The sequence below is a fragment of the Schistocerca gregaria genome, chromosome 5, assembly GCF_023897955.1.
Source record: "Schistocerca gregaria isolate iqSchGreg1 chromosome 5, iqSchGreg1.2, whole genome shotgun sequence".
NCBI classification, from domain to species: Eukaryota; Metazoa; Arthropoda; class Insecta; order Orthoptera; family Acrididae; genus Schistocerca; species Schistocerca gregaria.
The window spans coordinates 345,247,528-345,275,501 of record NC_064924.1 but is presented as its reverse complement, the minus strand read 5'-3'; the positions used below and the strand labels follow the sequence as shown (position 1 = coordinate 345,275,501).

Below are 27,974 nucleotides of genomic sequence, written 5' to 3'. Positions count from 1 at the left end.
CACCTGTACACCAATGCACACTGCGTAGTACAGTTTTTTTAACGTGAAACGTACGCCTTAGGCATTATTGTATGATTCATTTGTCATTTGTAGTCGACTGCTATCAAATTATGGTGCTCACAGCGACATCTATTGCTACATTTTGTAACTATTTATTTTTCTTCTGCCATACTTTTCCCCCCTTCTACGATAATATTCCGTTGAAATTTGATGTCATTCTGACCAGTGGTGTTATTTCCACGGCGCTTTGAAAGTTTAATTATAGTCACCCTGTACATCAGGTACCTTAATCTGTCTTATATTATTCTCATGATTCCTAAGCAAGATATACATTGGCGCCGACAGAACTGTTGCTAGCACCAAGTCTCTGAGATCGTTGGATATCAGCTGTCTTTCTCACTAGTCAGTACTCCAAACACTATAGCAGCGATGTGCATCACATATCACTATCGGATTCATTCTTCTTGCTATATCCTCCTTTGAAGAGAGCCGTCATTCACTGGAGAAAATGGAAATTCCGTCCAAGTCTTTCTATAATACTATTTGTATTGTCTGCTTTTGACGGAGTCTTGTGAAATGCCCTTCAGGCGTACATACAATAGAGACTTCTATGATCTATAACTATATGAAATGGAAGAAATGTATTAGGAACTGCGAATAAGATCAGACGCCCGCTGCACAGTTTACTCGTGGAAAATGAAAATCTGTGCCGGACCGGGTCTCGAACCCCGATTTCCCGCTTCACGTGAGCGGTCGCCTTACCCACTTTGGGTATCGGAGCAAGTCTCCAGGACCGACTGGAACTTCCAAATGGCACCGTGTGTTTGGTTGTCCTGCACTCCTGCAACTGCTGCAGTTCTCGTACGTGGAGAAACTTTATTATTACTGGCGCGGCCTGTATAGGCATGTAATACTGTTTGCAGTGTCTGTGTTTGACCGTGTTTTTGGAATGTCTTTCAGACATACAACAGCAACGTCATCCATCAATCTAATAGCGTTGCTGAGCCTATCCGATAAACTGTTTATGTGTACTGAGAGCGACAGATGTGCCATTACGCTTGCTCCCACAGGATATCCGCACACGCGCAGAACATTGGCAGCTTGAGTGGTAGGTAATTACTGCGTGCGTGTTCGCGACCTTTGGAGAGGCAGAGTTGCTTGCACCGGACGTGATCGGGCGCCGCTGTGCTCGCGATAAGACGGGCTCTGCAGATAATCCGAAGCCGCTGATAAGGGTGCGCTATTTCGAAACAGGCCAGCACGGTGTAGCGGGCGGGTGGCTTACGCAAGTGGCGCTTCCAGGTAATCGACATGACGGGCAGCCGGCAGCCCGTAGCCCGTGCGCGGCTATCGCGTCCGCGTCGCCTTGAAACCACTGCCGCGCGCTGTTACACAATGCGTGCCGGCAGCGGCCAGCGGGCGCCTACCTGTTGTGCGAGCGGCACAGCCCAATGGCAGGACACCACGTGATCTCACGCCGCGCCGACGATACTGACAGCTAATGGCTTGCGCCTAAGCTGTGAGGAAACTTCCTCGTGCCTGGGTAACGTCTAGAGCTTCGCCACTAACGCTTGGGTCCCTTGCACCTTCCTCTAGACGGCCAATGAGTCCAAGCTGGTCAGTCTGACAGCAGTGGAGCACAAACTATTCTTTTTAATGGAATTTGCTTTCGCTTGATTTTAGTCATATAAAGTCATCCGTTTACCTTTTCAGAACAGAAGGTTTTGAGAGCAAGATAGACTGCAGATTTCTAAAATCCTTCTAAATGAGTGGTGGGTGTAACATACTGAGCGACTTTCCATCTAGTGCAAATAACTAAATAACTCTAGCTGTACGTGACCTCTCTGAGGCCGTTCGCATTGAAACTGGTAACAGTGACCTCGAGGCAGTTGTAGCAATGATGATTGTCGAACTACACAGAGCGACTAAAATAAGTAGAAATCTTTGTGTTTTCAGTAAACTATTTACAATTTGTACAGAAACCAGATGGCAGTTATAAGAGTCGACAGGTGTGAAAGGGAAGCAGTGGTTGGGAAGGGAGTGAGACAGGGTTGTAGCCTCACCCCGATGTTATTCAATCTGTATACTGAGCAAGCAGTAAAGGAAACAAAAGAAAAATTCGGAGTAGGTATTAAAATCCACGGACAAGAAATAAAAACTTTGAGGTTCGCCGATGACATTGTAATTCTGTCAGAGACAGCAAAGGACTTGGAAGAGCAGTTGAACGGAATGGACAGTGTCTTGAAAGGAGGGATATAAGATGAAAATCAACAAAATCAAAACAAGGATAATGGAATGTAGTCGAATTAAGTCTGCTGATGCTGAAGGAATTAGATTAGGAAATGAGACACTTAAAGTAGTAAAGGAGTTTTGCTATTTGGGGAGCAAAATAATTGATGATGGTCGAAGTTGAGAGGATATAAAATGTAGACTGGCAATGGCAAGGAACGCGTTTCTGAATAAAGGAAATTTGTTAACATCGAGTATAGATTTAAGTGTCAGGAAGTCGTTTCTGAAAGTATTTGTAGAGAGTATAGCCATGTATGGAAGTGAAACATGGACGATATCTAGTTTGGACCAGAAGAGAATAGAAGCTTTCGAAATGTGGTGCTACAGAAGAATGCTGAAGATTAGATGGGTAGATCACATAACTAATGAGGAGGTGTTGAATAGAATTGGGGAGAAGAGGAGTTTGTGGCACAACTTGACAAGAAGTAGGGACCGGTTGGTAGGACATGTTCTAAGGCATCAAGGGATCACAAATTTAGCATTGGAGGGCAGCGTGGAGGGTAAAAATAGTAGAGGGAGACCAAGAGATGAATACACTAAGCAGATTCAGAAGGATGTAGGTTGCAGTAAGTACTGGGAGATGAAGCAGCTTGCACAGGATAGAGTAGCATAGAGAGCTGCATCCAACCAGTCTCAGGACTGAAGACCACAACAACAACAACAACAACAGATAAAGAGGCAATAGTTTCATGACTCAATGACGAACTTTCAACATTCACCTCTAGGCAACACTGTATAGACGACCTGTGTCTCAAGTTTAGAAGAATAGTTAGTAGAAGTAGATGAATATTTCCTAGTACAACAGCTCGTGATGGGAGGGACCCTACATGGTAAGGAACTCTTTAAGAAACATTGATTGCTACAGAACGCGTGTGAAACAATATAGATAAAAAGATGCTAGATGTAATACGTTTGGCTGTCAAAATGGTAAAGCGTGGAGCATTCGACGACCACCGCATACCGCAACAGAATCTTCCCGACAGACCTAAAACAGAACGGATAGAACTTCTGGTCATATAAAAAGATGTCAGTGGCACCAAAGTTAGTCTCCAGACACTGAAGGAGGTGACAGGAACTAAAATTGAGACTAACAAAGCAAAAGCAGAATTACTAAAGTTGCACTTTCAAGTATTTTTACACACAGAATATCCACGAATACTGCTCAAGTTAAATTCTAGCAGCACTAGGTGACAGTGGCATTGAGGAACAACTGAAATCGCTTAAACTGAGCAAAGCTGCAGGTTCCAAGAGATTCTATACAAATTTGCTACTAAATTAGCCCCTCTTTTAACCGCAATATGCCACAGAAACCTCAAAGAAGAAACCGTGGTGAGTAGCTGGAACGATACACAGGCCACACCCGTCTACAAGGACAACAGCGGAAGTGATCGACAGTACCTGGCCCATCAGCTTTGACCTCAGTCTCTCGTAGAGTCTTGAACACATTCTTAGTTCAAACGTAATGAGATACCTCGAACAGAATTACCTTCTCCACGTCAACCAGCTTGCATTCCAAAAATGTCGGTCATTTGTTCTCACATGACATCCTGAGATCCGTGGATCGAAGCAGTGCAGTACTTGTTGGCTACCAAAAAGCATTTGACTCAGTACCACACTAACGTATAATTAATTAAAGTACGATGATATGGAGTATCAAGCTAAATTTGTGACTGGATTGCCAATTTATTGCTAACGAGGACGCAGCATGTTATTTTGACGGAGACTGATCGACAGAAGTAGAAGTAATTTCAGGTGTGTCGCAGGGAACCGTGTTGAGACCCTAACTGATCATGTTGTATTTTAATGGCCTGTCAGACAACATTAATAGTGACCTCGGACTTTCTGCAGATGATACCATTACCTATACTGAAGTACAATCTGAAAAAATCTGTAGTAATTTTCAGTCAGATCTTGATAGGATTTTAAAGTGGTGAAAAGGTTGGCGACTTGCTTTAAATGTTCAGAAAGGTAAAGTTGTGCACTTCACGTAACGAAATACACTAAATCCATGGGAGACCGTCAAGGCGATGACGAGAGCCCTGAATCGGCAGGCGCCTCGGAAGATAGACACCAACTAACCCACAAAAGCCTGCTTCAATAACCAGCATTACGCGAGGAATCTATGAATATACGAGGTGCATTCAAGTTCTAAGGCCTCCGATTTTTTTTCTCCGGACTGGAAAGAGATAGAAACATGCGCATTGTTTTAAAATGAGGCCGCGTTCATTGTCAATACGTACCAGAGATGGCAGCACCGTACGACAGATGGGATTTTACCGCCAGCGGCGAGAATGATAACTGTTTTAAATACTTAAAATGGCGACGTTTTCCTTACTTGAACAGCGTGCAATCATTCGTTTTCTGAATTTGCGTGGTGTGAAGCCAATTGAAATTCATCGACAGTTGAAGGAGACACGTGGTGATGGAGTTATTCATGTGTCGAAAGTGCGTTCGTGGGTGCGACAGTTTAATGAAGGCAGAACATCGTGTGACAACAAACCGAAACAACCTCGGGCTTGCACAAGCCGATCTGATGACATGATCGAGAAAGTGGAGAGAATTGTTTTGGGGAATCGCCGAATGACTGTTGAACAGATCGCCTCCAGAGTTGGCATTTCTGTGGGTTCTGTGCACACAATCCTGCATGACGACCTGAAAATGCGAAAAGTGTCATCCAGGTGGGTGCCACGAATGCTGACGGACGACCACATGGCTACCTTTGTGGCATGATGCCAAGCAATGTTGATGCGCAATGACAGCAGGAATGGGATTTTCTTTTAGTCGGTTGTGACAATGGATGAGGCGTGGATGCCATTTTTCAATCCAGAAACAAAGCGCCAGTCAGCTCAATGGAAGCACACAGGTTCACCACCACCAAAAAAATTTCAGGAAACCGCCAGTGCTGAAAAATGATGGTGTCCTTGTTCTGGGACAGCGAGGGCTTAATCCTTACCCATTGCGTTCCAAAGGGCACTACGGTAACAGGTGCATCCTACGAAATGTTTTGAAAAACAAATTCCTTCCTGCACTGCAACAAAAACGTCCGGGAAGGGCTGCTCGTGTGCTGTTGCACCAAGACAACGCACCCGCACATCGAGCTAACGTTACGCAGCAGTTTCTTCGTGATAACAACTTTGAAGTGATTCCTCATGCTTCCTACTCACCTGACCTGGCTCCTAATGACTTTTGACTTTTTCCAACAATGAAAGACACTCTCCGTGGCCGCACATTCACCAGCCGTGCTGCTATTGCCTCAGCGATTTTCCAGTGGTCAAAACAGACTCCTAAAGAAGCCTTTGCCGCTGCCATGGAATCATGGCGTCAGCGTTGTAAAAAATGTGTACGTTTCCAGGGCGATTACGTCGAGAAGTAACGCCAGTTTCATCGATTTCGGGTGAGTAGTTAATTAGAAAAAAAAAAAAAATCGGAGGCCTTAGAACTTGAATGCACCTCGTACTAGAATTGTTGCCGTAGGGGGTCACAAAAACAAGACTAATTACAGAGATCTTCAACAATCATTTTTTCTACGCTCCATACATGAACTGAACGAGAAAGAAAACCCAGTACATGAATACATCGAATAATGAGAAATACCCTTTGCTATGCGCTTCACAGTAGTTAGCAGGGTACAGATAGACGAAGATGTTGCCTGGGGACACCGAGCTATTCGGTTCAATCGTCTAAATGAAATGATGTCAGTAGTAGCCAACATTAGTAGCTTTCCTTGGCGAAGCGTGACTTGGTAAGTGAGTATAGTGTAGTTGACTTTACTATGTTTAGTGTGATTTATTGCCATCGAACGTAAGAGAAAAGTACGAGCGCAGGTGCTGGTACGCGGCACCAAACAGCACTGAGTGTATCGTCCCCATTTAACTGGATCACCTTGAACAGTGTCACGTATCCTGAATCTAAGGCACTGATGCAAAGACTCCTCATCGCCCTCTTTCTAACTGTAATTGAGACATTAAATTTGCATTTCGTAGAAACGGGATTCAGAAACACGTATAGCCATCCTGATGTTACTATTTCCCTTGTCTAATCAAATCCAATTTAACAAGGTCATGTTCAATTCGAGATTTTCTATAGTCTTAATGTCGATGGAATATTAAACTCTGATTTTGCCTCCTTTTTCTGATGCTTTCTCAAATCACTATGGCGCGTTTTCAGCTTCTGCTACGAAGCTATTATTCTCATAGTTACCCAGACAATAAAAAACCAGCAAGAAGATTTCTTCACATCACTTGTGGAACTACAGACAACTAGCGATGGTTGGTTGATTTGGGGGGAAGGGACCAACAGCGAGGTCACAGGTCATATCGGGTTAGGGAAGGGCGGGGAAGGAAGTCGGCCGTGCCCCTTCACAGGAATCATCCCGGCATTTGCCTGAAGAGATTTAGGGAAATTACGGAAAACCTAAATTAAGATGGCAGGACACAGGTTTCAATCATCGTGCTCCAGAATGTGAGGCCATTGTGCAAACCACGGCGCCACCTCGCTCGGTAGCTGGCAATGAAAATTGAAGTGGAGTAAGACGGTGTGGCGCTGAAAGAGAAAAATTAGGGATATCTGCCACCCTCTTACGGGAAACAAATGTGTAAGTAATGACAGAAGAGAATCTAGATAGTTAAGCACTTCGTGAACCAATTTAAATTGTATTTTACGACATAATGTTGTGACGTTCAGATATGGGGCAAATACACTAATGGCCATTAAATTTGCTAAACCAAGAAGAAATGCATATGATAAACGGGTATTCATTGGACAAATACATTATGCTACAACTGACATGTGATTACATTTTCACGCAATTTGGGTGCATAGATCCGGAGAAATCAGTACCCAGTACAGCTACCTCTGGCCGTAATAATGGCCTTGATACGCCTGGACATTGAGCCAAACAGAGCTTGGACGGCGTGTACAGGTACAGATGCCCATGCAGCTTCAACACGATACCACAGTTCATCAAGAGTAGTGACTGGCGTATTGTGACGAGCCAGTTGTTCGGCCACCATTGACTAGACGTTTTCAATTGGTGACAGATTTGGAGAATGTGCTGGCCAGGGTAGCAGTCCAACATTTTCTGTATCCAGAAATGCCCGTACAGGACCTGCAACATGCGGTCGTGCATTATCCTGCTGAAATGTAGGGTTTCGCAGGGATCGAATGAAGGGTAGAGCCACGGGTCGTAACACATCTGAAATGTAACGTCCACTGTTCAAAGTGCCGTCAATGCGAACAAGAGGTGATCCAGACGTGTAACCAATGGCACCCCATACCTTCACGCCGGGTGATGAAGAAGACACGATTCCAATGTGCGTTCACCGCGATGTCGCCAAACACGGATGCGACCATCATGACGTTGTAAACAGAACCTTGATTCATCCGAAAAAATGACGTTTTGCCATTCGTGCACACAGGTTTGTCGTTAAGTACACCATCGCCGGCGCTCCTGTCTGTAATGCAGCGTCAAGGGTAACCGCAGCCATGGTCTCCGAGCTGATAGTCCATGCTGCTGGAATCGTCGTCGAACTGTTCGTGTAGATGGTTGTTGTCTTGCAAACGTCCCCATCTGTTGACTCAGAGATCGAGACGTGGCTGCACGAACCGTTACAGCCATGTGGATAAGATGCCTGTCATCTCGATTGCTGGTGATACGAGGCCTCTGGGATCCAGCACGGAGTTCCGTATTACCCTCCTGAACCCACCGATTCCATGTTCTGTTAACAGTCATTGGATCTCGACCAACGCGAGCAGCAATGTCGTGATACGATAAACCGCAATCGCGATAGGCTACAATCCGACCTTTATCAAAGTCGGAAACGTGATGGTACGCATTTCTACTCCTTACACGAGGCATCACAACAACGTTTCACCTGACAACGCTGCTCAACTGCTGTTTTTGTATGAGAAATAGGTTGGAAACTTTCCTCATGTGAGCACGTTGTAGGTGTCGCCACCGGCGACAACCTTGTGTGAATGCTCTGAAAAGCTAATCATTTGCGTATCACAGCATATTCTTGCTGTCGGTTAAATTTCGCATCTGTAGCACGTCATCTTCGTGGTGTAGCAATTTTAATGGCCAGTAGTGTAGAAACAATAAGTATGATCTGGAACAGATCTGCTCATGACTCCATATAAGAATAGCAATGATAAAAGCTGCAGGTGGAGTTGTTTTCCTGGATGAAAGTATGCGAGATCCAGAATTCTTCCGCAGTACAAACAGGGTAGTTAATGCACAGTTAAAACTGCTACAGAAGAAAAAAGGCTTTTATGATATCCCCACCAGACTCATGTACGCCAGTTGTTCCCGGTCGAGAGGCGGAGCGATCGGCGACTCTGCCGCAAGCGGCTTGAGTGTCGCAAACATTGGCCTGTCCCTCTGGAGTCACAGCTCTCCTGATTCGAGTAGGCGGACTCCGAAGTGCGTCACACGCTAGATATTGTTTACTCGGCCTACGCTCGCTTTGCATGGTGTACTGTTGCGCACTTACTATTTCCAGTTTTGTCCCAGACAGTGTCTTCGGACACTCTGCTCACCAGTTAGACGAACGTGGTGTTCTTCGCGGGTGCCACGCGCCGTGGTACTTTGCTTCCATCTCGAGTGTTTTTCGATGACTCTATCATCGAGCTACACGAGACATAACAGCTTTAATAATTTTAAACAGTAGAAACGCGACAAAAACCGATAAAAGTGGAACAGTTGTAGTAGGAGACGTAAAGCAGTAAGACAAGTATACTTAAGTCATCCAAAGCAAGATAAACATGGACAGCAGACCGACACAGACAAAGTAAACTTTCGTTCAGGCTTAGCGCAGATCACTAATGACGTTATGGAAGGACTGCACTGTACGCCTTTCGCACAGTGCCTTATGAAAGTGACAGAAAATTAGCAGTAGGTTGACAGCGAAAACGCATTAAATGTGATGCTACGGAGCTACGAACGTAATAGACTTGGAACGGTAAATAAGCCTGCGGAAAGCGGAGCAGCATGGAAGATGACGAAGATGTAATAAAAGTTATGGGGAATGTGAACTACAGAGACATTCAAAGATTGAACCCTAGTTTCAATAAACTGTTGCGAGTTATTTAACTGTCAGCTTAATGGAATGCGTCAGTTACAATATTCCAAGCTATCATCTGCGTATCTCACTCCCCGCAAACTTAAATTCATTTAATGTCATGTAGATAAGCTCTCTGAGTGTGTTTTGCTATGCATATGCTCACTTCCTAAACTTATTAAGCTCGCAAGTATGAGACATGCACCACGAACACACAAATTATGATTTTTGACGTAGTAATGCCGCAGGACCGGCTAGGACGGAAGGAGAGGGAGATACTGATCAAGTGCATGTACCAAATTAAAGAAAGTTATGGGGAATGTGAACTACAGAGACATTCAAAGATTGAACCCTAGTTTCAATAAACTGTTGCGAGTTATTTCAGGCAATCTTCCATTGCGCTAGTTCGTACAAACGTTAGCGTGATCAGCAATGACTTCAATGACAGACATAATAGGTAAAATCTCTGCGTAACTCTCTTGACAATGGTTTATAGGTAGCAGCAGTACGAAAATATATGAAGCTAGCAAATGCAGAATCTGCATGCTGAGAGCCGCAGGTACAGTCTGAATCTATTGCAGCTCTCGACAGAACACACTAGACCTTCACTTTCGTAAAAACTACTGTTTACTGCAGAATTTATTATCGTGTATAGCGTTCAATTAGAAGGATTACTAGTAAATAATATATTGTTTGTGTAGCTTTACAAGTCTGCGATATATACGCAGGGGATTCGAACAGCGACAATGGTTTGAAACCAGGAGAAGAAAAGAAAGAGTGAAAGAGAGAGAGAGAGAGATGAGAAGAAGTATAAGACGAAAAATTAATGAATGAATGAATGATTTATACAGCCAAATTTATAATCATGCTGTTCGCGCAGTCGCAGAACAGTATCTATCCGTTTCTCAACCGTTCCATTCCATGAGCGGCCAGCATAATTGAAAACGAGATTATGTTACACAATAGCAGCTTATCACGCAAAAACAAGTATTATTTGATTTTTCCGACGTTTGGCTCATTCATATAGCAGTAACAAAAATACAATAGAGATATTTTACGGTTTTCCGGCGTGACACAATAAGCTATTAGCCCGCTCGGTCGATTAGGTAACCACAACGTTGACTTCTGCTGGAGGGTGTGCTAGTGTTTCTCTTTAGTTAAGTGAGATCTGGAAGTTCGGTGACAGGTGAGACAGTAGTTTTTACGACATGCCTGACGTTTTTCACGTACTGGATATTCGAAAGAATTCTTCTTCCAGTGATCACCAGTACGAATCACTGAGTAAGAAACGATGTGCAGGAACTGGGAGCGGTTCTCAGAAAAGTGCTTTTACAGTAGACCAAGTTGACAGTACATTTAGTTTTTTGAAAGAAACGACATTCCGTTCAAGTAGATCGGTTACAGATTAATTACGAATTTCTGTTTATTTTTGACACAATTATCAAAACAAAATAAAAAAATTATTGTGTTAAAAAACAAAGTTAATAGTACATTTACTGTTTGCATCACAAGGAATATATTGTGAAAGATACTTAATTGCATTTACGGCCTTCGCTTATGAAATCCTGAAGCAGGCTCATTTTGTGTTAATAGTCTTACCCTTTGACAATTACAAACGTATTTTCCAAAGGTCGTATGCCAATCACATCGATCAATTTTTACTGTAGATTTTTCGTGTGTGCCCTTAGAAGGTTGAGGTCGATATGTTGGTCTTTGTGTAAGCAAATTTGTTAGTACATTGTCCACGTATCTTCTCAATTCAACACTCTAATGCATCTGGACTCCAGATTGCTTACCAGTCAAGTGAATGGAGAAGTACCATTGCCTTAGCTACTGTCAAAAAGTGAAAACTGAAGATCAAGCTGGGAGTTACAAACGCTGGCAAGAGCACAACTCTTTATTCGAATTCGAATGCCAATTAACAAAACATAAATTTGTTCATTCGATGGTTCGTGTGTGTGTTGCTCATAATGTCACACACCTTTGAAGGCTTGTTGGCAATGTTGGTTGGTTGGTTTGAGGATTAAAGGGACCAAACTGCATAGGTCATCGGTCCCTTCTTTCATAAACACACAGAGCGCAGTGAAACCAGCCATTTGTCATTCGAAGCACAAGATAAAAATTCCAAGGGAAGAAAATTCCCAAGGTCAATAATAAAGAAACATGGGAAACGGAGCACAGCAACAAAAACAACATAGAGAAGAAAAGCAGAAAGAATTAAAACTGTACAGGAGAGGATCGTGGCTGGCTGATCACGAAAATAATAGGATGAGCCAGCCACTCTGCAACACGTTAAAACCTCCAGCCTAAAAGATTAGGATGGAGTCGAATTACAACACAAAACTAATTAAAAGATACAGCTCAAAAGAGGGTGATGTAAGAAAATTAAATGGACTTATAAAAGCCGCTTGCGCGAATAAAACCTAAAACCCGATCTGCCATAGAGACATTGTCACCTAAAAGAGATGATAAATCACCCTGGAGATTAAAAGCACGCCTGAGAGCAGTTAAAAGAGGACATTCCAACAAGAGATGTGCCACCGTCATGGTTGCACCGCAGCGACAATGAGGGGGGTCCTCTCGACGCAGCAGATGACCATGCGTCAGCCAAGAGTGACCAATGCGGAGCCTACACAGAACTACAGAATGCCTGCGAGAGGCCCGCATGGAGGAACCCCACGCAGTTGTGGTCTCCTTTACATGCCGCAGCTTATTGGGTGCAAACAGAGTGCGTAATTCGTCTCCCCACAACCCAAAGACTCGACGGTGCAAAACCTTTCGGAGATCAGTTGCCGGTAGGCCGATCTCCAGCGTCTGTTTGCGGGTAGCCTCTTCGGCTAACTCGTCGGCGAGTTCGCTCCCCCGATTCCAACGTGTCCCGGGGTCCATATGAACACCACCGAACGACCATGCTGTTCAAGAGCGTGAATGGACCCCTGGATGGCACCAACAGTTGGGTAGGCGTGGGTGGCACTGGTCAAGAGCCTGCAGACTACTGCGCGAGTCAATGCAAATGACGAAGGACTCTCCAGTGCTGGTACGAATACGCTCAAGGGCACGAGAAATGGCTGTCAGTTGTGCGGTGTAAACACTGCAGCCTTCCGGCAAGGAGCGCTGGTCGACGTGGTCCGCATGAGCATAAGCGTACCCCACACGGCCGTCAACCATCCAGCCATCGGTATAGATAACCTCCGAGTCATGGTATGCGCCGAGGAGAGCAAGGAATTGGCGGCGCAAGACTCCCCAATGTTGAAGGGCAGCGGGGGAGGGGGTGAAAGAAACTTCAGTTGTGGGAAAGATGGTTGCGACGACGAACAATGAATTGCAAAACAACGGAGTTTCATTTCTGCAGATCACATCACCTCTCATAAAGCGCCACCGCGATACTTGTGATTTGCTGGTGTACAACGAGCGTAGTTCACATGAGGGTTGTTTTACTAACGTCAATTAGCGTGTCCTCTGCGCTCTTGTTCTACATTTAGAATTGTATCTGACCTAGCCACTCCCTGGACGGACGATTCGTGGATATTTGCCCCTATCGCCTATCGCTGAAAGAGTTTCAACTTTACAGAAGTCAGTTTGTACCGGCACTTCTCATTCATGTTCCAATTCTAACAAAATACGAGGACGAAAATGAAGAAAAATAAGAAGAAGAGGGGAAGGAGGAGGAGGAGAGGAGGAGGAGGAGGAGGACGAGAGGAGAGTGATAAAATTAGAAATTTTACCACCATTATCATTAGAGACATTAGAGTTTTGGGAAAATATTAGCTGTAGAATTGTTGGAGGAATCACTCCCAACAATCGTCTGAAGTGAAAGAAAACTTAAAACGGAAGAGCAGAACGTAAATTTGAACACCCTAGTCCTTCATTATATAATTCCTTTTCATTCCTTAAAACGAGTGTACGGGACATCATTACAGATACACAATTCGTACAACTAAGAATAATCAATACCCTAATACCCGCAGCAGAATTTTTTTAATCGCGTCTCTAGAACATCATAGAGGGATTAAGTTAGCATCGGGAAATGAAGAAAGCTGAATGCCTTCTCATGTTATGTTCTGGAACAATACACTAAAGTAAGCAGGTATCGAAACTAAAGTTTAGGGTGAACATAACGTAAAGTAAAAATGAAGTTCCTTGTGAAGCATAGTGGATTGTCTAATGAGGTAGAAAACAAACGCATCGGCGAACTTCGCGTGGTACAAAGTGTTAGGAATGTTTGGTGGTCTTGTACATTAATATTTAATTCATGGGTTGTGCATTTGTACATAATAAACAAAGTCCATTCTATTCTGTCGTGAAGTTTCCAATACAGCAAAGCATACTGCAAGACTCATCTTAAAAAGAGCGACTGACTGTTTCGAGGTCATCTGCCTGTGGCCAATACACCGTAATAACAGTTTCTACCGATTTTGGTGTAGTCCTATGACGTTAATAATGTGTCAATTGTTATGACTGATCGAACATCGTGGCACTCTGATATACGTAGGAAGCTTTCCTGTCGAATGACTGCTGCTTTATTTTTCACCTAAGGCGTCATTCGGGTGAAATTTTAGCAGGAGGGGAGGGGGAGTTTGTTAGCACTCCACTCACCTGTTCGTTAATATAGGATTTCGAAACCGGAGGTGCTACTGCTTCTTCAAATAGATCTTAAATGACGTCGCGACGCTGGGAGCACACCATTAATAACACACTACAGTAAAAGAAAAATATAAATTTTCTCTTTCGATCGCAAATTATTTGATACCTTATAAGTAGTTTCAGTGCCTTATGCACCATCATCATAAAAAAAAGTATTACCAACAGTACTGTGATCGCTACGTTCTAGTGACATTCCCACCGTTTCAGGCAATATAACTGTCACAAATAACAGTGAACCTTATATATTCACAGGATAAAGAGATTTGAAGAAAACAACTGACTCTGTGAACTAGAGCTAAATGCTATTTACAGCACCCACAGGAAGGAAAAGTGCACCGTTGTGAGATCTGTGACATCTCACGAAAATTAGTCGACCGTGGTTTACACGGATATTAATCTTTATAGTGGCATTTTTTTCCTCTTTCGGTTCGCGTGGAATGGTTGAAATGTGGAGACCCAATAGAAATCGTACTAATCCAGTCATTGCGTTCGAACTACAGTCTGCATAAACAACAATTTGCGTCGTCGTTGACTGCTGTTTCATTCCTTGTGTAGCATTTAGAGTAGTTTTGTGATAAAAAGTTACGAGACTGTTTTTAATGTTTCACTGGGACCACCCATGGCTCCTCAGACAAATAACGTTAATTTCTTCTTAAGAAGCTTCTATATGTTACGACTTGGGTTTGTCAAGCTCGAGGCCCACTTGATTTCACTACAGTAGCTATATATTTGACACACAATGTAACCATGGGTAGGTGGTTTATACCACTTAGCTGTAAGATCTGCTAAATCATGACCAAATTTCCAAACTGATAGCAGCAAAAGAAACTTTAACAGCGACCTTTTGTGGTATATATAAAAAAGTCATTCGTAGAATTTTAGTTTTGTTGGCCTATGAGATTTAAATTTTCATCAGCTTAGCATTTGATTCGCAACTGTTCAAAGTACTGCACGAACCAAGTGGCGCTTACCTCAAAGTTACCCGTGTCCCAACATGTACGAGATGGAGGTTGCTTCCTCAGTTTCCCTGTTACTCTCTAAATAAAGGGTAATCTGACACTGAGAGTATAGTAAGTACTTCTGTGAAGGATATCTGCAGCAGTTGACGTTAATAGGGTAGCGGGTCAGGTGCTCAAGCAGGAAAGAGGTAACAAGTCTCCCACAGAATGCACTGAGTGCGCACAAGTTCACATGGTGAAGTTCACACGATAGTTATCGTGGACTGTTTCCTGTGTAGGCCCAGACAACGACTGATCTTACGACTACAGTGGTATAGTGCTGGGTGGCAGCAGCCATTAGAATCTCTAATTTTACTAGGAAAAGGGCGTCGGCTACAGAAACTTCGGTTGTACAAGATAATGCGATTTACTTTATAAGCGTAGAAAACATTGTAATGAAACTGTCAGGCTGCTTGTAACTGTGTATCGAGCCGACTAGAGCAGAATTACTGCGTGGTGTTCGCAACACGGTTTTTCCTACAAACTTATTACCTCGCGTGTCTTGATTAATGTAATTCCCCTCGTGTGTCTCGTCATATTTCCTTATACAGGAACAGATAACGTATCCCCATGCGTCTTAAGTATCTTCCTCTTTGTGCGACGCAATCTTTTCTACTCATACTGTTGGTCAGAGATTCAACGTAAGTTGGCTGATAACATCGTGACAGTGTAGAACAGATGCGGCACCACGACAAATGGACTCGAGGTCACATTTGTATGCCACCTGGCTATTTTGTTAGACTTTTTGGCATCACAACAATTTTTTACTTTGTCAGGTAACCACGTACAATTCCAATTATTCATCGGCATCTACGTGCAACTGAAGGTACCAAAGAGTGCTGATAACCACAGTCTGCTAGAGTGCTTTACTTGCAAGGCATTTTTGTAAGGAAGCAATATCAACGAAAAATACGGAATACAGCACCGTGTTCAAAAGGTTTTTGCCTCGTATGGTGAACAACATTTGGTGATAAACATAATCAGATGTTTGCAAGTACAGAAAATGGAAATAAAGCCAGTTGACAACTGAAAAGTAGTTGGTGTTGCTGACATTAACGTCTAGTCTACACCGCAGTTACTACAGGCGTAGCACTAATTTTATAGCACAAGTATGAAGTAAGAACATCGTTGGGGCTTCACTGAAGGACCCACCATGGAATTCACTTGAAGTGATTTGGGGAAGTAACGGAAAAGTAAATAGGGATATCTGGACAGCAGTCAGAACCCTGCTCTCCAAATACGGTGTCAGAGACCGAGGGAGTTGGCGCAATGGTTGCTTTCACTAGGACGTGTCGTTTGTGTAGAATTATTCTGTCTTACAATGCAGTAAAAGTCAGAAGTATTCGTGAAGTATAAAGCAACATGGTGATATTTCAGAAAAAAAAGCTAGCGGTTGGCTCGACATCGTTTTTGTGTACGGCAAGTATTGATCCTCTGTAAAAGAGTACCTGCAAAATCACTATGAGCTCCTTTTATGGCCCCCTGGAGTCAATATGCACACAAATAAATTCAATACAGTGATTCAGAGTCTATTAAGTCCTAACAAAGTAATCAACTCAGTTAATGAAATGAAATGTAACAAATATGAAGAACAAGGTTCCTCTCTATGGAAGCCGTTAACATTAATAAAGCTTGTTCCTCTAGCGTTTTGATGCAGAAACCATGAGTTTAAGATGAGAGAGGTTCTAGGAACTACAGAAACGTACAATTAATCGTCTTACAGCTTCTTCACCCGCTCACTGGTTAATTTGAACATCCCTGTGTTTAAAACGTTGCCCAGAGTCACGCAGGAAAAGAGATATTGTCCCTAGGGAATGAAGGTGTCGTGTGGTAATCATAAACAGAATGAACCTATTTTATGCAGTTCTGCAAAATCCTCTTGTGAATTAAGATGGTGCAATTGCCGAAAGAGCTACTAGAAAAGACATAGATAGGACAAAAGGAAAAACTGATTTTAGAATTTCAGGTTTGTCGACATCGAGGGGAAGGCAGAATTTAGGTTAACGTCCTTTCAGTTTCAGTGTTATTAGAGAAGGTACACTACTTCAGATCGTAGAAGGGTGATGACATAATTGTCTTAGAATTCTGTACAGTCGATTTAGGAGACACGTGGAACACCTAAACACTGATGAGCTAACGAATATTTGTATACCTTGTTCCAGGATACTAATCTGGTGACTTACTCACTGCAAACATGTAGAAAGATGCATGATTACTGGAAGGATAAAGGCATCACTGAAGGAAAAAGCAGATCAAGTTCTCAGATATGACGCCAGTATTAAGCGGAGAAGGAAATGCTGAAATGTGGAAGGAAGGAATAGGTGAGCTATACAAGAGTACGAAACTCGAAGCAAATGTGATGGTAAAGGAAGAGAAGGTTGATGAAGAAAAGGGTGATGCAACAATAGGAGATAAAGTAGTTAAAGACTTGCGTCGAAATAAGCCACCTGGAATAGACGACATTCGTTAGATTTCTGGAAAAACGAATCATGACAAAACTTGTCTACATTTCACTTGAGACAGGGGTAATACCCTCAGACTTCAAGAATAATGTAATACTCGGAATACCAAAAAAAAGGCAGCTGTCGCCAGGTTTATCACAGTACAGTAAATTTAACAACTAATGGCTGCAAAATACGAATTTTTATTCGCAGAAGATCGGAACGACTGACACAAATGTACATAGGCAAAGATCAATTTGGATTTTGGAGATTGTAAAAATATACGAAGCAATACCGACTCTCTAACATTTGTAGATGAAAGATAGAAAAAAGACAAACCCACATATACAACATTTAGAAGAAAGATCGAAAAAAGGCAAACCCGCATTTACAACGTTTAGAGATTTAGTAAATGCCTTGATGATATTGACTGAAAGAAACATTTTAAAATTTTTATGTTTTCAAGCGTAAATGCAGCAGCAGCTCAAGTGGATTAATTGTAAGATACGTAGGAAGCCGGTAGCTGTACTGGAAGAAACACCGGCCAATTAGCCTGAAATGGTTTAGGGAAACAGCGACACCGTAAATGAAGGGCAGATGGAGGTGTTTTCGGGTGCCACTTTTTCCGAATACTCTTTCGGTTTTTTGATAACAGCGTCATCTCGATCGATACCGTGACGGTACCTCTGGAACCTAACTACGTTCCTCGCCTGTTGAATAACGTATAGAACAAGTTGTTGAAAGACGCATGTCGTTAAGTTGTCATTTGAAGAGTGAGCTTGTTTTCAAACGCATCTTCGTTTTGCCCGACCCACAGAAAGCGAAGAAGAACGATGTGTGGATAACTTACGGAGGAGCTGGGAGTAGGGTGGCGTAGCGGCGGCTGCTGGTCGCAGACTGTCGGCGCCGGCCGCCGCGACGCCGCTATCTGCAGCCAGGCGGGCGCGTCACCGCCGCGTCACACCGTCCGACATCGCCCGCCACGCCCACCCGCATCCACACCTCGCACCAAACCGACCACAAACGAGTACGAGGTTAATATCCTAAAGCACGTAAACAGATTCGAGAATAGCATCCATTCCTTGCGACCTAAAGTCCCCGGACCTCCTACTAAATGAATTTCGTGCTGAGCATCAAAGCGTCAAAGTTGCAGGCTGTATCTGTCAGAATGAGTCAATAGACGGAAATTATTGAGTTGGGACGGTATGTGATTATGAGAGACCACAAATTCGAGTACTCCATCACAGATATTTCGTCGGAGCTCCATATACACTACTACAAAAACCACCCCTTTTCGTTTTGGTCATCTGAGGTCCACGTTAATTCGGATAAGCTTCGTTTCTTCTAGTCTTGATCCTCCTCATACTCTGCAAGCTTCTTCGCTCTTCTGTCCATGTTGTGTTTGTCCTAAGACTCTCCTGGAAACTTATGAGTCTGAATTTTAATTTGAAAATCGCTTTTTAGTAGTCTGTTTTATTCCCATTTCGTCCAGACCTGTTTGTATCTCTTGTATCTAGCGTATTTTGGTTTAGGAGAAACTATATGAGTCTGAATTTCATTTAAAATCACTTTTTAGTAATCTGTTTTATTCGCATTTCGTCCAGACCTGTTTGTATCTAGCGTATTTTTGGTTTACGAGAAACTATATTATCTGTTGTGTCAACATCCTCTGGTCCACTCTGAGGATGTATCCGAAGAATATTGTCCTTTTCCTGATGGAGCTCGAGATCCTCTCTATCCTCTCTATCGATGTGTCTTCTGTATAGGCAGTCTCTTTTTCTTCAAGGCTCAAATATCTTCCTGAAAATTGTTTCACAAGTTTTACTATCTGAAGTAATCCTATTCAGACGAAATGAAGAGTTCCTACTGTGTATAAGGCTACAAGGCAGATCACTATCAGGTAATGTCTTAATTTTGTATTGATCAAAATTTAGTCCCTCCTTTAAGTGAGTATAGTGAGTCTTTATGCTAAATACTTCTTATTCATTCATACTTCCAAAATTTCTGTTTCTGTCAAACTAGTTCCTATCAGTTCAATTAGGTTTCTTATAACCCTCTCATGTCATCCATCTAGGATATGTTGGTCATGAACACGCATCAAAAAAAGTTTTGCATCACCTCGGTTCCGATAGTTCCGGAACTTGTACAGATAATTGGAATAAAGATCAACGTAAACATCATTTCCGCTCTTTTTATTGCTCATGAAAACAACACACTGCATCTTGTATCCCCATACAACGAGACCTTCAGAGGTGGTGGTCCAGATTGCTGTACACACCGGTACCTCTAATACTAAGCAGCACGCCCTCTTGCATTGATGTATGCCTGTATTCGTCGTGGCATACTATCCACAACTTCATCAAGGCACTGTTGGTCCAGATTGTCCCGCTCCTCAACGGCGATTCGGTGTAGATCCCTCAGAGTGGTTGGTGGATCACGTCGACCATAAACAGCCCTTTTCAATCCCAGACGTGTTCGATAAGGTTCATGTCTGGAGGACATGCTGGCCACTCTAGTCGAACGATGTCTTTATCCTGAAGGAAGTCATTCACAAGATGTGCACGATGAGGTCTCGAATTGTCGTCAATGAAGATGAATGCCCCGCCAATATGCTGACGATAAGGTTGCACTATCGGTCGGAGGATGACATTCACGTATCGTGCAGCAGTCACTGCGCATTCCATACCACCAGCGGCGTACGTCGGCCCCAAATAATGCCACCTCTAAACATCAGGGAATCTCCACCTTGCTGCACTCGCTGGACAGTGTGCCCAAGGCGTTCAATCTACCGGTTTGCCTCAAAACACGGCTCCGACGATTGTCTGTTCGAAAGCATATGCGACACTCAACGGTGAAGAGAACGTGATGTCAGTCCTGAGTGGCCCATGCGGAATGTTGTTGGGCCCCTCTGTACCGTACTACATGGTGTCGTGGTTGCAAAGATGGACCTCAGCATGGATGTCGGGAGTGAAGTTGCGCATCATGCAGCCTATCGCGCACAGTTTGAGTCGTAACACGACGTTCTGTGGCTTCACGAAAAGCATTATTTAACATGGTGGCGTTGCTGTCAGGGTTCCTTCGACTCATAATCCGTAGGTAGCGGTCATCCACTGCAATAGTAGTCCTTGGGCAGCCTGAGCGCGGCACGTCATCGACAGTTCCTGTTTCTCTGTATCTTCTCGACGTCCGAACAACATCGCTTTCGTTCATTCCGAGACGCCTGGACACTTCCCTTGTTGAGAGCCGTTCCTGGCACAAAGTAACAAAGCGGACGCGATCGAACAGCGGTATTCATCGTCTAGCCATGGTTGAACTACAGGCAACACGAGCCGTGTACCTCCTTCCTGGTGGAGCGACTGAAACTCATCGGCTGTCGGACCCCCTCCGTCTAATAGGCGCTGCTCATGCATGGTTGTGTACATCTTTGGGGGGGGGTTTAGTGACATCACAGAACAGTCAATGGGAGAATATCCACAGTCAACGTCTATCTTCAGGAGTTCTGGAAACTGTGGTGATGCAAAACTTTGTTTGATGTGTGTACATTGTATTCATGACAGAGGTATGCAGAAGCGTAGTTTTTCAGTTCATTATAAGAGGTGAATAATCAATTTCGCAACATCGTCTGCAAATGCCCCTTCTTCCTGTAATACTTCTACCTTCTATCGAAGTTTTTCCATCTCATCAAGGACACCGTTGAAGAGCCAGACTAGAGGCTCTCTTCCTTTATGACTTAGGTTATGATCTTAAAGGACTGTTAGGTTTCCTCTGAACCTCACCTTTGATTTAGTGTTGGTTAACGACTATCAGCTCACTGAATTTTCTATTCTGACTTATCTCTTCCACATTTGAGGGTTTTGGTCTCTCTACTGCATCATGGGCTTCCTTAGAGTCAACAAACGTTTCTGTTATATACCAGTTTCAGATTGAAGATGTGTTCCACGCGTGATCTGCTTAGTTTGAAAACTCCTAGGTTCTCCCCAATTTGTGGTTTTAATTGCTTTTCCGTTAATAACATATTTTTGTGAAGTGGAAGCTTCAAGCAACCATTGAATCAAAATATTGATGTGATGAACCAATGAAAAACACTGATATGAAATTACCAGACTATGAGAACCAATCGACACAAAGGTGCTTAGTGTAGTGAAGCGATCTTTGGAGCAGTGGGAGAAAATATTATGGAGTGATTAGCCACGGTGCACTAACTGGAGATCAGGTGGTCGTGTACGAACTTGCCTGATGAATGCTGTTTATCTGTCTATTGCCAGTACAGTGTCATTCAGTTAAGAGCTGTGGTGAATAATTAAGGCTCCCTCTCTTCGTATAGACATGGAGCATTTATTTTGACGGCTGGCAGACTCAACGCGGATGCTCGTAAAAGCATTTTAGACAGTAGCATGATTACAAAAAACTGTAACAATAATTTAGAATCGGACCTTTTCCGTATGGGCATGTTAATGTCCTTGCTTACAAGGAAAAAATGATGTAACGTGATATCAAGAAAATGAGGAATTTTCTTGGATTGACATTTTTAAAGCATCAACTCCGACAACATGAAACATCTCTGCAGTAAAATTCAGATCTGACTATGTGCTACATCAAATAATTCATAAACTTAGCACCATCATTTACCATGAGGCTCCAGGCAACGGTTTTGCACGATTTCCATAGTCATAAGGTGAAAATAGGAACCGTTCCCGAACAAGTAGACATCGAAGAAAGTGATATACATTGAAGATTGGACAAGAAACACCTTGCGTCGCAATAGTATCCGATAAGCTCATAGGACTACAGAACTAGTACACTTTAGTGGCCCATCCTTCTCCATGTGAGGGAATAAATGAAAAGAAAAATCAGCTAGCTACAAACCAATTCCACCTTAGTGAATCTTAAATAAGTGTATAGCTTTCAACGAAGATAAACACTGCCGTTACGATAACATCAAAAATGTTCTTTGAAAAGACGAACGACTGATGTTCTTCGATTTTTGGGCACAGTGTATCACCAAATGATAAATCCAGTAGCACCAGTAAGGTAATATTTAGAAACTGCAGATTATGTACAGGTTATTAGAATTATTCCTCCACGGTTCAAGTAGATTCGATACGTTCACCACTGGAAGAAATCGCAGTTACACTTTATATTTGCACGATAGATAATGGTATGTATAGCTAGAATCTAGATTTCAGAGCACAGTGTCTTCTCGTTCTATAAATATTGGATTACACACCTTTCCACCTATAGCCAGCTGCCATGTGAATGTGCTGTCTTAAGGTTGATCTTATCACTGTACGTACCTATGAATTTCTTTTTTTTTTTCTGTTCCTTGAGCGACGCTGTAAGTGGTAACACACTGTGATCTTCTCCGGAATTAGTCGTCATTCATAGCTAAATGTTGACAACCGTACCAGAGTGGTCACCATGGCTGGGATGGGGTGTGTTACAAAACTGTTTTAAATAAACTGCCACAAACTTGTGTAAAACCCGTGAGAGAGAGTCGCATAAAATCAGAATAAATTCATCCTCACTGGATAATGAAATGCGAAATAGCATTAGTAATTGCCAACACATAACTATTTAGATTTTGATTTCCCGTTTTAAATTGCACGTGCAGCTATATCAGAGGACGGTGAGGAAGCAGATTGAAAGGGGGCAGGGACATGCTGTAGGCCGCAAATCCCCAAGGAGTCCACCCCATGAAATGGAAGCAGAAAATTGGGCCTCCTTTGTAGTACGTGAGACACCAACACCCAACCGAGTGATGCCAGACTGAATGTTTAAAGTGACGTGAAGACAACTCCTGTGGTGGACGTAAATGATGTAGAAGTTTAAGTAGAGAGTGTGACTGTGCCTACAGAGGCCCAACCGTACTTGCCACTGCACGAAGGTTGGCAAGGGGAGAGAGTAAATCGTACATGTTTTGGAGCCCCGAAGGTAATATTTTTGAAACTGATTAACCACCTGAAATTCGAGTAAGGAAAGGAAGCCTGCATATTGTTAAAAAAATCATCTTACTGGACAGCACTCACAGGAGTTAATATTCAGCCAATCAAAATTACGCAACGCCAAAAAAAAACAGGGCTCAAAGTTTTCCTTACCGGATGCCCTCTGCAGGTAGTCACTGTCTTCCAAATTTTATAATATCTATGTCCACGTTTCTACATCTACATCTACATCCACACTCCGCAAGCCACCTGACGGTGTGTGGCGGAGGGTACCCTGAGTACCTCTATCGGTTCTCCCTTCTATTCCAGTCTCGTATTGTACGTGGAAAGAAAGATTGTCGGTATGCTTCTGTGTGGGCTCTAATCTCTCTGATTTTACCCTCATGGTCTCTTCGCGAGATATACGTAGGAGGGAGTTTCTTCAGAACTTCTACAAGAGGCTGTCATCCGGCTGAATTGAGCTTAGGTGCAGGTAGAGACGAGCTGTTGGTACCAAGGCAATGACCAATTTTGCAGCCACTTCAGCCACCAGTTGCAGATTCTAAACGTGGGGAGAGACAGCCGCAGCAGCGAAGAAAACTATGGAAAGGCGAAGTGCCATGACGACGTTCGGTAATTCTAGTCTTGTTCAAATACCTTAAGAGAGTGCAGTCGAGTAATGTCGAAAACCGCCGATATTTCGATAGGAGAACACACTGCCATTTTCTAGGCAAAACTGAAGCAAATAAGCGAATTTAATACCTCGGTTTTCAGGGAAACTTCGTAAAGGTAACGCACACACACACACACACACACACACACACACACACACACACACACACACACACACACACACATACATACACACACACACACGCACGCACGCACGCAAAACTATAGACCTATACCTCTGACGTCGATCTGTTGTAGAATTTTAGAACATGTTTTTGCTCGAGTGGCATGTCGTTTTTGGAGACCCAGAATCTACTCTGTAGGAATCAACATGGATTCCGGAAACAGCGATCGTGTGAGATCCAACTCGCTTTATTTGTTCTTGAGACCCAGAAAATATTAGATACAGGCTCCCAGGTAGATGCTATTTTCCTTGACTTCCGGAAGGCGCTCGATACAGTTCCGCACTGTCGCCTGATAAACAAAGTAAGAGCCTACGGAATATCAGACCAGCTGTGTGGCTGGATTGAAGAGTTTTTAGCAAACAGAAAACAGCATGTTGTTACCAATGGAGAGATGTCTACAGACGTTAAAGTAACCTCTGGCGTGCCACAGGGTAGTGTTATGGGACTATTGATTTTCGCAATATATATAAATGACCTAGTAGATAGTGTCGGAAGTTCCATGCGGCTTTTCGCGGATGATGATGTCGTATACAGAGAAGTTGCAGCATTAGAAAATTGTAGCGAAATGCAGGAAGATCTGCAGCGGATAGGCACTTGGTGCAAGGAGGGCAACTGACCCGTTACATAGACAAATGTAATGTATTGCGAATACGTAGAAAGAAGGATCTTTTATTGTATGATAGCGAAACAAACACTGGTAGCAGTTACTTCTGTAAAATATCTGGGACTATGCGTGCGGAACGATTTGAAGTGGAATGATCATATAAAATTAATTGCTGGTAAGGCGGGTACCAGGTTGAGATCCATTGGGAGAGTCTTTAGAAAATGTAGTCCATCAACAAAGGAGGTGGCTTACAAAACACTCGTTCGACCTATACTTGAGTATTGCTCATCAGTGCGGGATCCGTACCAGATCGGGTTGACGGAGGAGATAGAGAAGATCCAAAGAAGAGCGGCGCGTTTCGTCACAGGGTTATTTGGTAACTGTGATAGCGTTACGGAGATGTTTAGCAAACTCAAGTGGCAGACTGCAAAAGAGGCGCTCTGCATCGCGGCTGCATCTGGCTTGCTCGCCAGGTTTAGAGAGGGTGCGTTTCTGGATGAGGTATCGAATATATTGCTTCCCCCTACTTATACCTCCCGAGGAGATCACGAATGTAAAATTAGAGAGATTCGAGCGCGCACGGAGGGTCTCAGACAGTCGTTCTTCCCGCGAACCATACGCGACTGGAACAGAAAAGGGAGGTAATGACAGTGGTACGTAAAGTGCCCTCTGCCATACACCGTTGGGTGGCTTGCGGAGTATAAATGTAGATGTAGATGTAGGCACATACGCACCGAAAACACTAGCGTCGTTACACACCGAGGATGACCGAGGTTAGAAGTAATCGATAGCAAAATTAATAATAATCAACGCTTGAGGTAGTGTAAACTCCCTTCTTTGACTAGTGAGAGAGCAGGATTCCATGCAGAATCTAAACAAAAACCACCATCTCTATTTGCAAGGTTACTTGCTAATATAATTTCAACAACTTCTTTAACAGTACTATCCGAGTAGCTGGAAGTGCATGCCAGAATCTCCCTGTTTTTATATTCGATAGAATGACTGGTGCCAAGACAATGTTCTGTAACACGACATTGCAGTACCTGTGCTATGCCGAATTATGATTCAATGTTCCTTCGGACATGCATGCAAGTTTAAGGAATAGGTTCAAAATGGTTCAAATGACTCTAAGCACTATGGGACAAAACATCTGAGGTCAACAGTCCCCTAGACTTAGAACTACTTAAACCTAACTAACCTACGGACATCACACACATCCATGCCCGAGGCAGGATTCGAACCTGCGACCGTAGCAGCAGCGCGGTTCCGGACTGAAGCGCCTAGAACCTATCGGCCACAGCAGCTGGCTTCGAGGAACAGACACAGCGGGGAATACAGTCGTTATGAAATACATGAAATGTATTCATAGTTGCAAATATGGACAACCATCAGCTGTATAATGGAATGACGACAGTGAAAATTTGCTTTTGTATTTCCATCCTTTTAGCCGGACGTCTCTGGGACGTATCAACCTGTACCGCATCAAAACTGCCTGAAGACGACGCAAGGAAGCGTCGAAACTGGTAGCGACAAAATAAAATAAAATCGTAAGGACGGTTGTATGTGTTTTTATTTTTTGTCACGAGTGAAAATTTATGTCTGACTGGGACTCGAAGCCGGTTTTTCCGCTTATCGCCAGCGGTCGGCTTTCAGTTTGGCTATCCGTGCACGACTCACGGCCATACCCAATCTTCCATACCTCGTCAACCATCTGTCTACAACCTGCACTTGTACGTACATTATTTATATCCCCATACACGGGAGACATTTTACTTTAAAGTCGCTTTCCTGTTGTCCGAAGGAACATTACATCGGAGTTCGGACTAACTCAGTAACTGCAATATAGTATTTATCCGCCGACACCGGGAAGCTGACTTTCAAGTAAAATGTCTCCCCTGTAAGTACGAGTAAAGGTTGTAGACACGTGGTTGACGACACGTGGAAGTTTGGGTCTGGCCTTGATTCATGCTCGGATAGCCAAATGGCAGGGCGTCCGTTCGCGATAAGAGAGAAATCCGGTTCGGGTCCCGGTTCCCGTTTCATTGACGCCATTCCCTTATACAATTGATGTCCATATTCGCAACTGCGAATACATTTCATTTATATCCTGCAATAGCGGATTCGCTCGGATGTTGTAGGCGCCTGTGTCGCTTATGCTCAGTACACTGGTCATCCACAGTAATCCTACTTGTCCAAAACAACGGTAGCATTGCTCTTGTCTGCAGGTAAAGTAACAATATCCGGATCAACTCTAAGTGAAAGGGAAGCACCCCTCTCAGCTGCTTGGGTGGACATGACCCAGCCAATACAAGACGTGCCTGCCCCCTCCTAGCCTCCTCTACAACATCAGGAAGTAGTTTAAAGATAGTCTGTTCAACGGAACTAATAATATCAACCAGTTGCAAACGATTTGGGAGGGTCGATGTATAAATTAAAGCTTTCTCGGCGATATTTATCACAGAACGTCGAGATATAGTACTAGAACCCGAGCCAGGGAAACGTTCAAAGCCGCGCGGAGTGGCCGCGCGGTTTGAGGCCCCATGTCACGGATTGCGCAGCCCCTCCAAGGTTAGAGTCCTTCCTCGGGCATGGGTATGTGTGTTGTTCTTGGCATAAGTCAGATTAAGTAGTGTGTAAGTCTAGGGACCGATGATCTCAGCAGTTTGGTCCTTTAGGAATTCACACACATTTGAACATTTTTGAAACGTTCAAACTTCACCAAACGCCGTGCAGTTACAGAATGAAATACTCAGTCATCCTGCGACCATGAAGCACCGACCAGACAATCCCAAGTAGAAACTAAAGTTTTCGCAGTAATCATTAAATGAAGCCGAAACAATTCCTTGGAAACGAATGTGTTGGATCCTTTCACTAACAAGAGCTAGGCCGGCGCGTTTCTTCATGAGACTGCCGGCTGTAAAATTAATATGAGGCACAACTCTGATAAACGTTGGAACCATATTTATATCATGAAACCACGTCAAAAACGACAACGGATATTGCAATCTTACTCTGCGGCTCCGAAGTTTATACAACATCCGCAAGCAACGATGTGTTTCCTCCCCGTAGAGGTAAACAGTGTGAGGCCTTAGTTTCCCCCGGGTTATAGTCTTCATTTCGAAGATTAGTTTGCAATTGAAAGTTCAACAAACTTTCAACTCT

At 43.4% G+C, this 27,974-nt stretch overlaps 1 protein-coding gene across 2 annotated transcripts in view; it reads right to left on the bottom strand.

The window, feature by feature from the left end:
• Positions 1-27,974, bottom strand: part of LOC126272116 (villin-1) — a 355,803-nt gene that overhangs the window by 130,725 nt on the left and 197,104 nt on the right. Inside the window, exon 1 of one of the 2 annotated variants that reach the window (XM_049974715.1) lies at positions 18,281-18,342. The exons of the other annotated variant lie outside the window; for it this stretch is intronic. The gene's annotated coding sequence lies outside the window, so the exon portion shown is untranslated. Of the gene's footprint in view, positions 1-18,280; positions 18,343-27,974 lie in introns of those variants that run through there. 2 annotated transcript variants of the gene reach the window in all.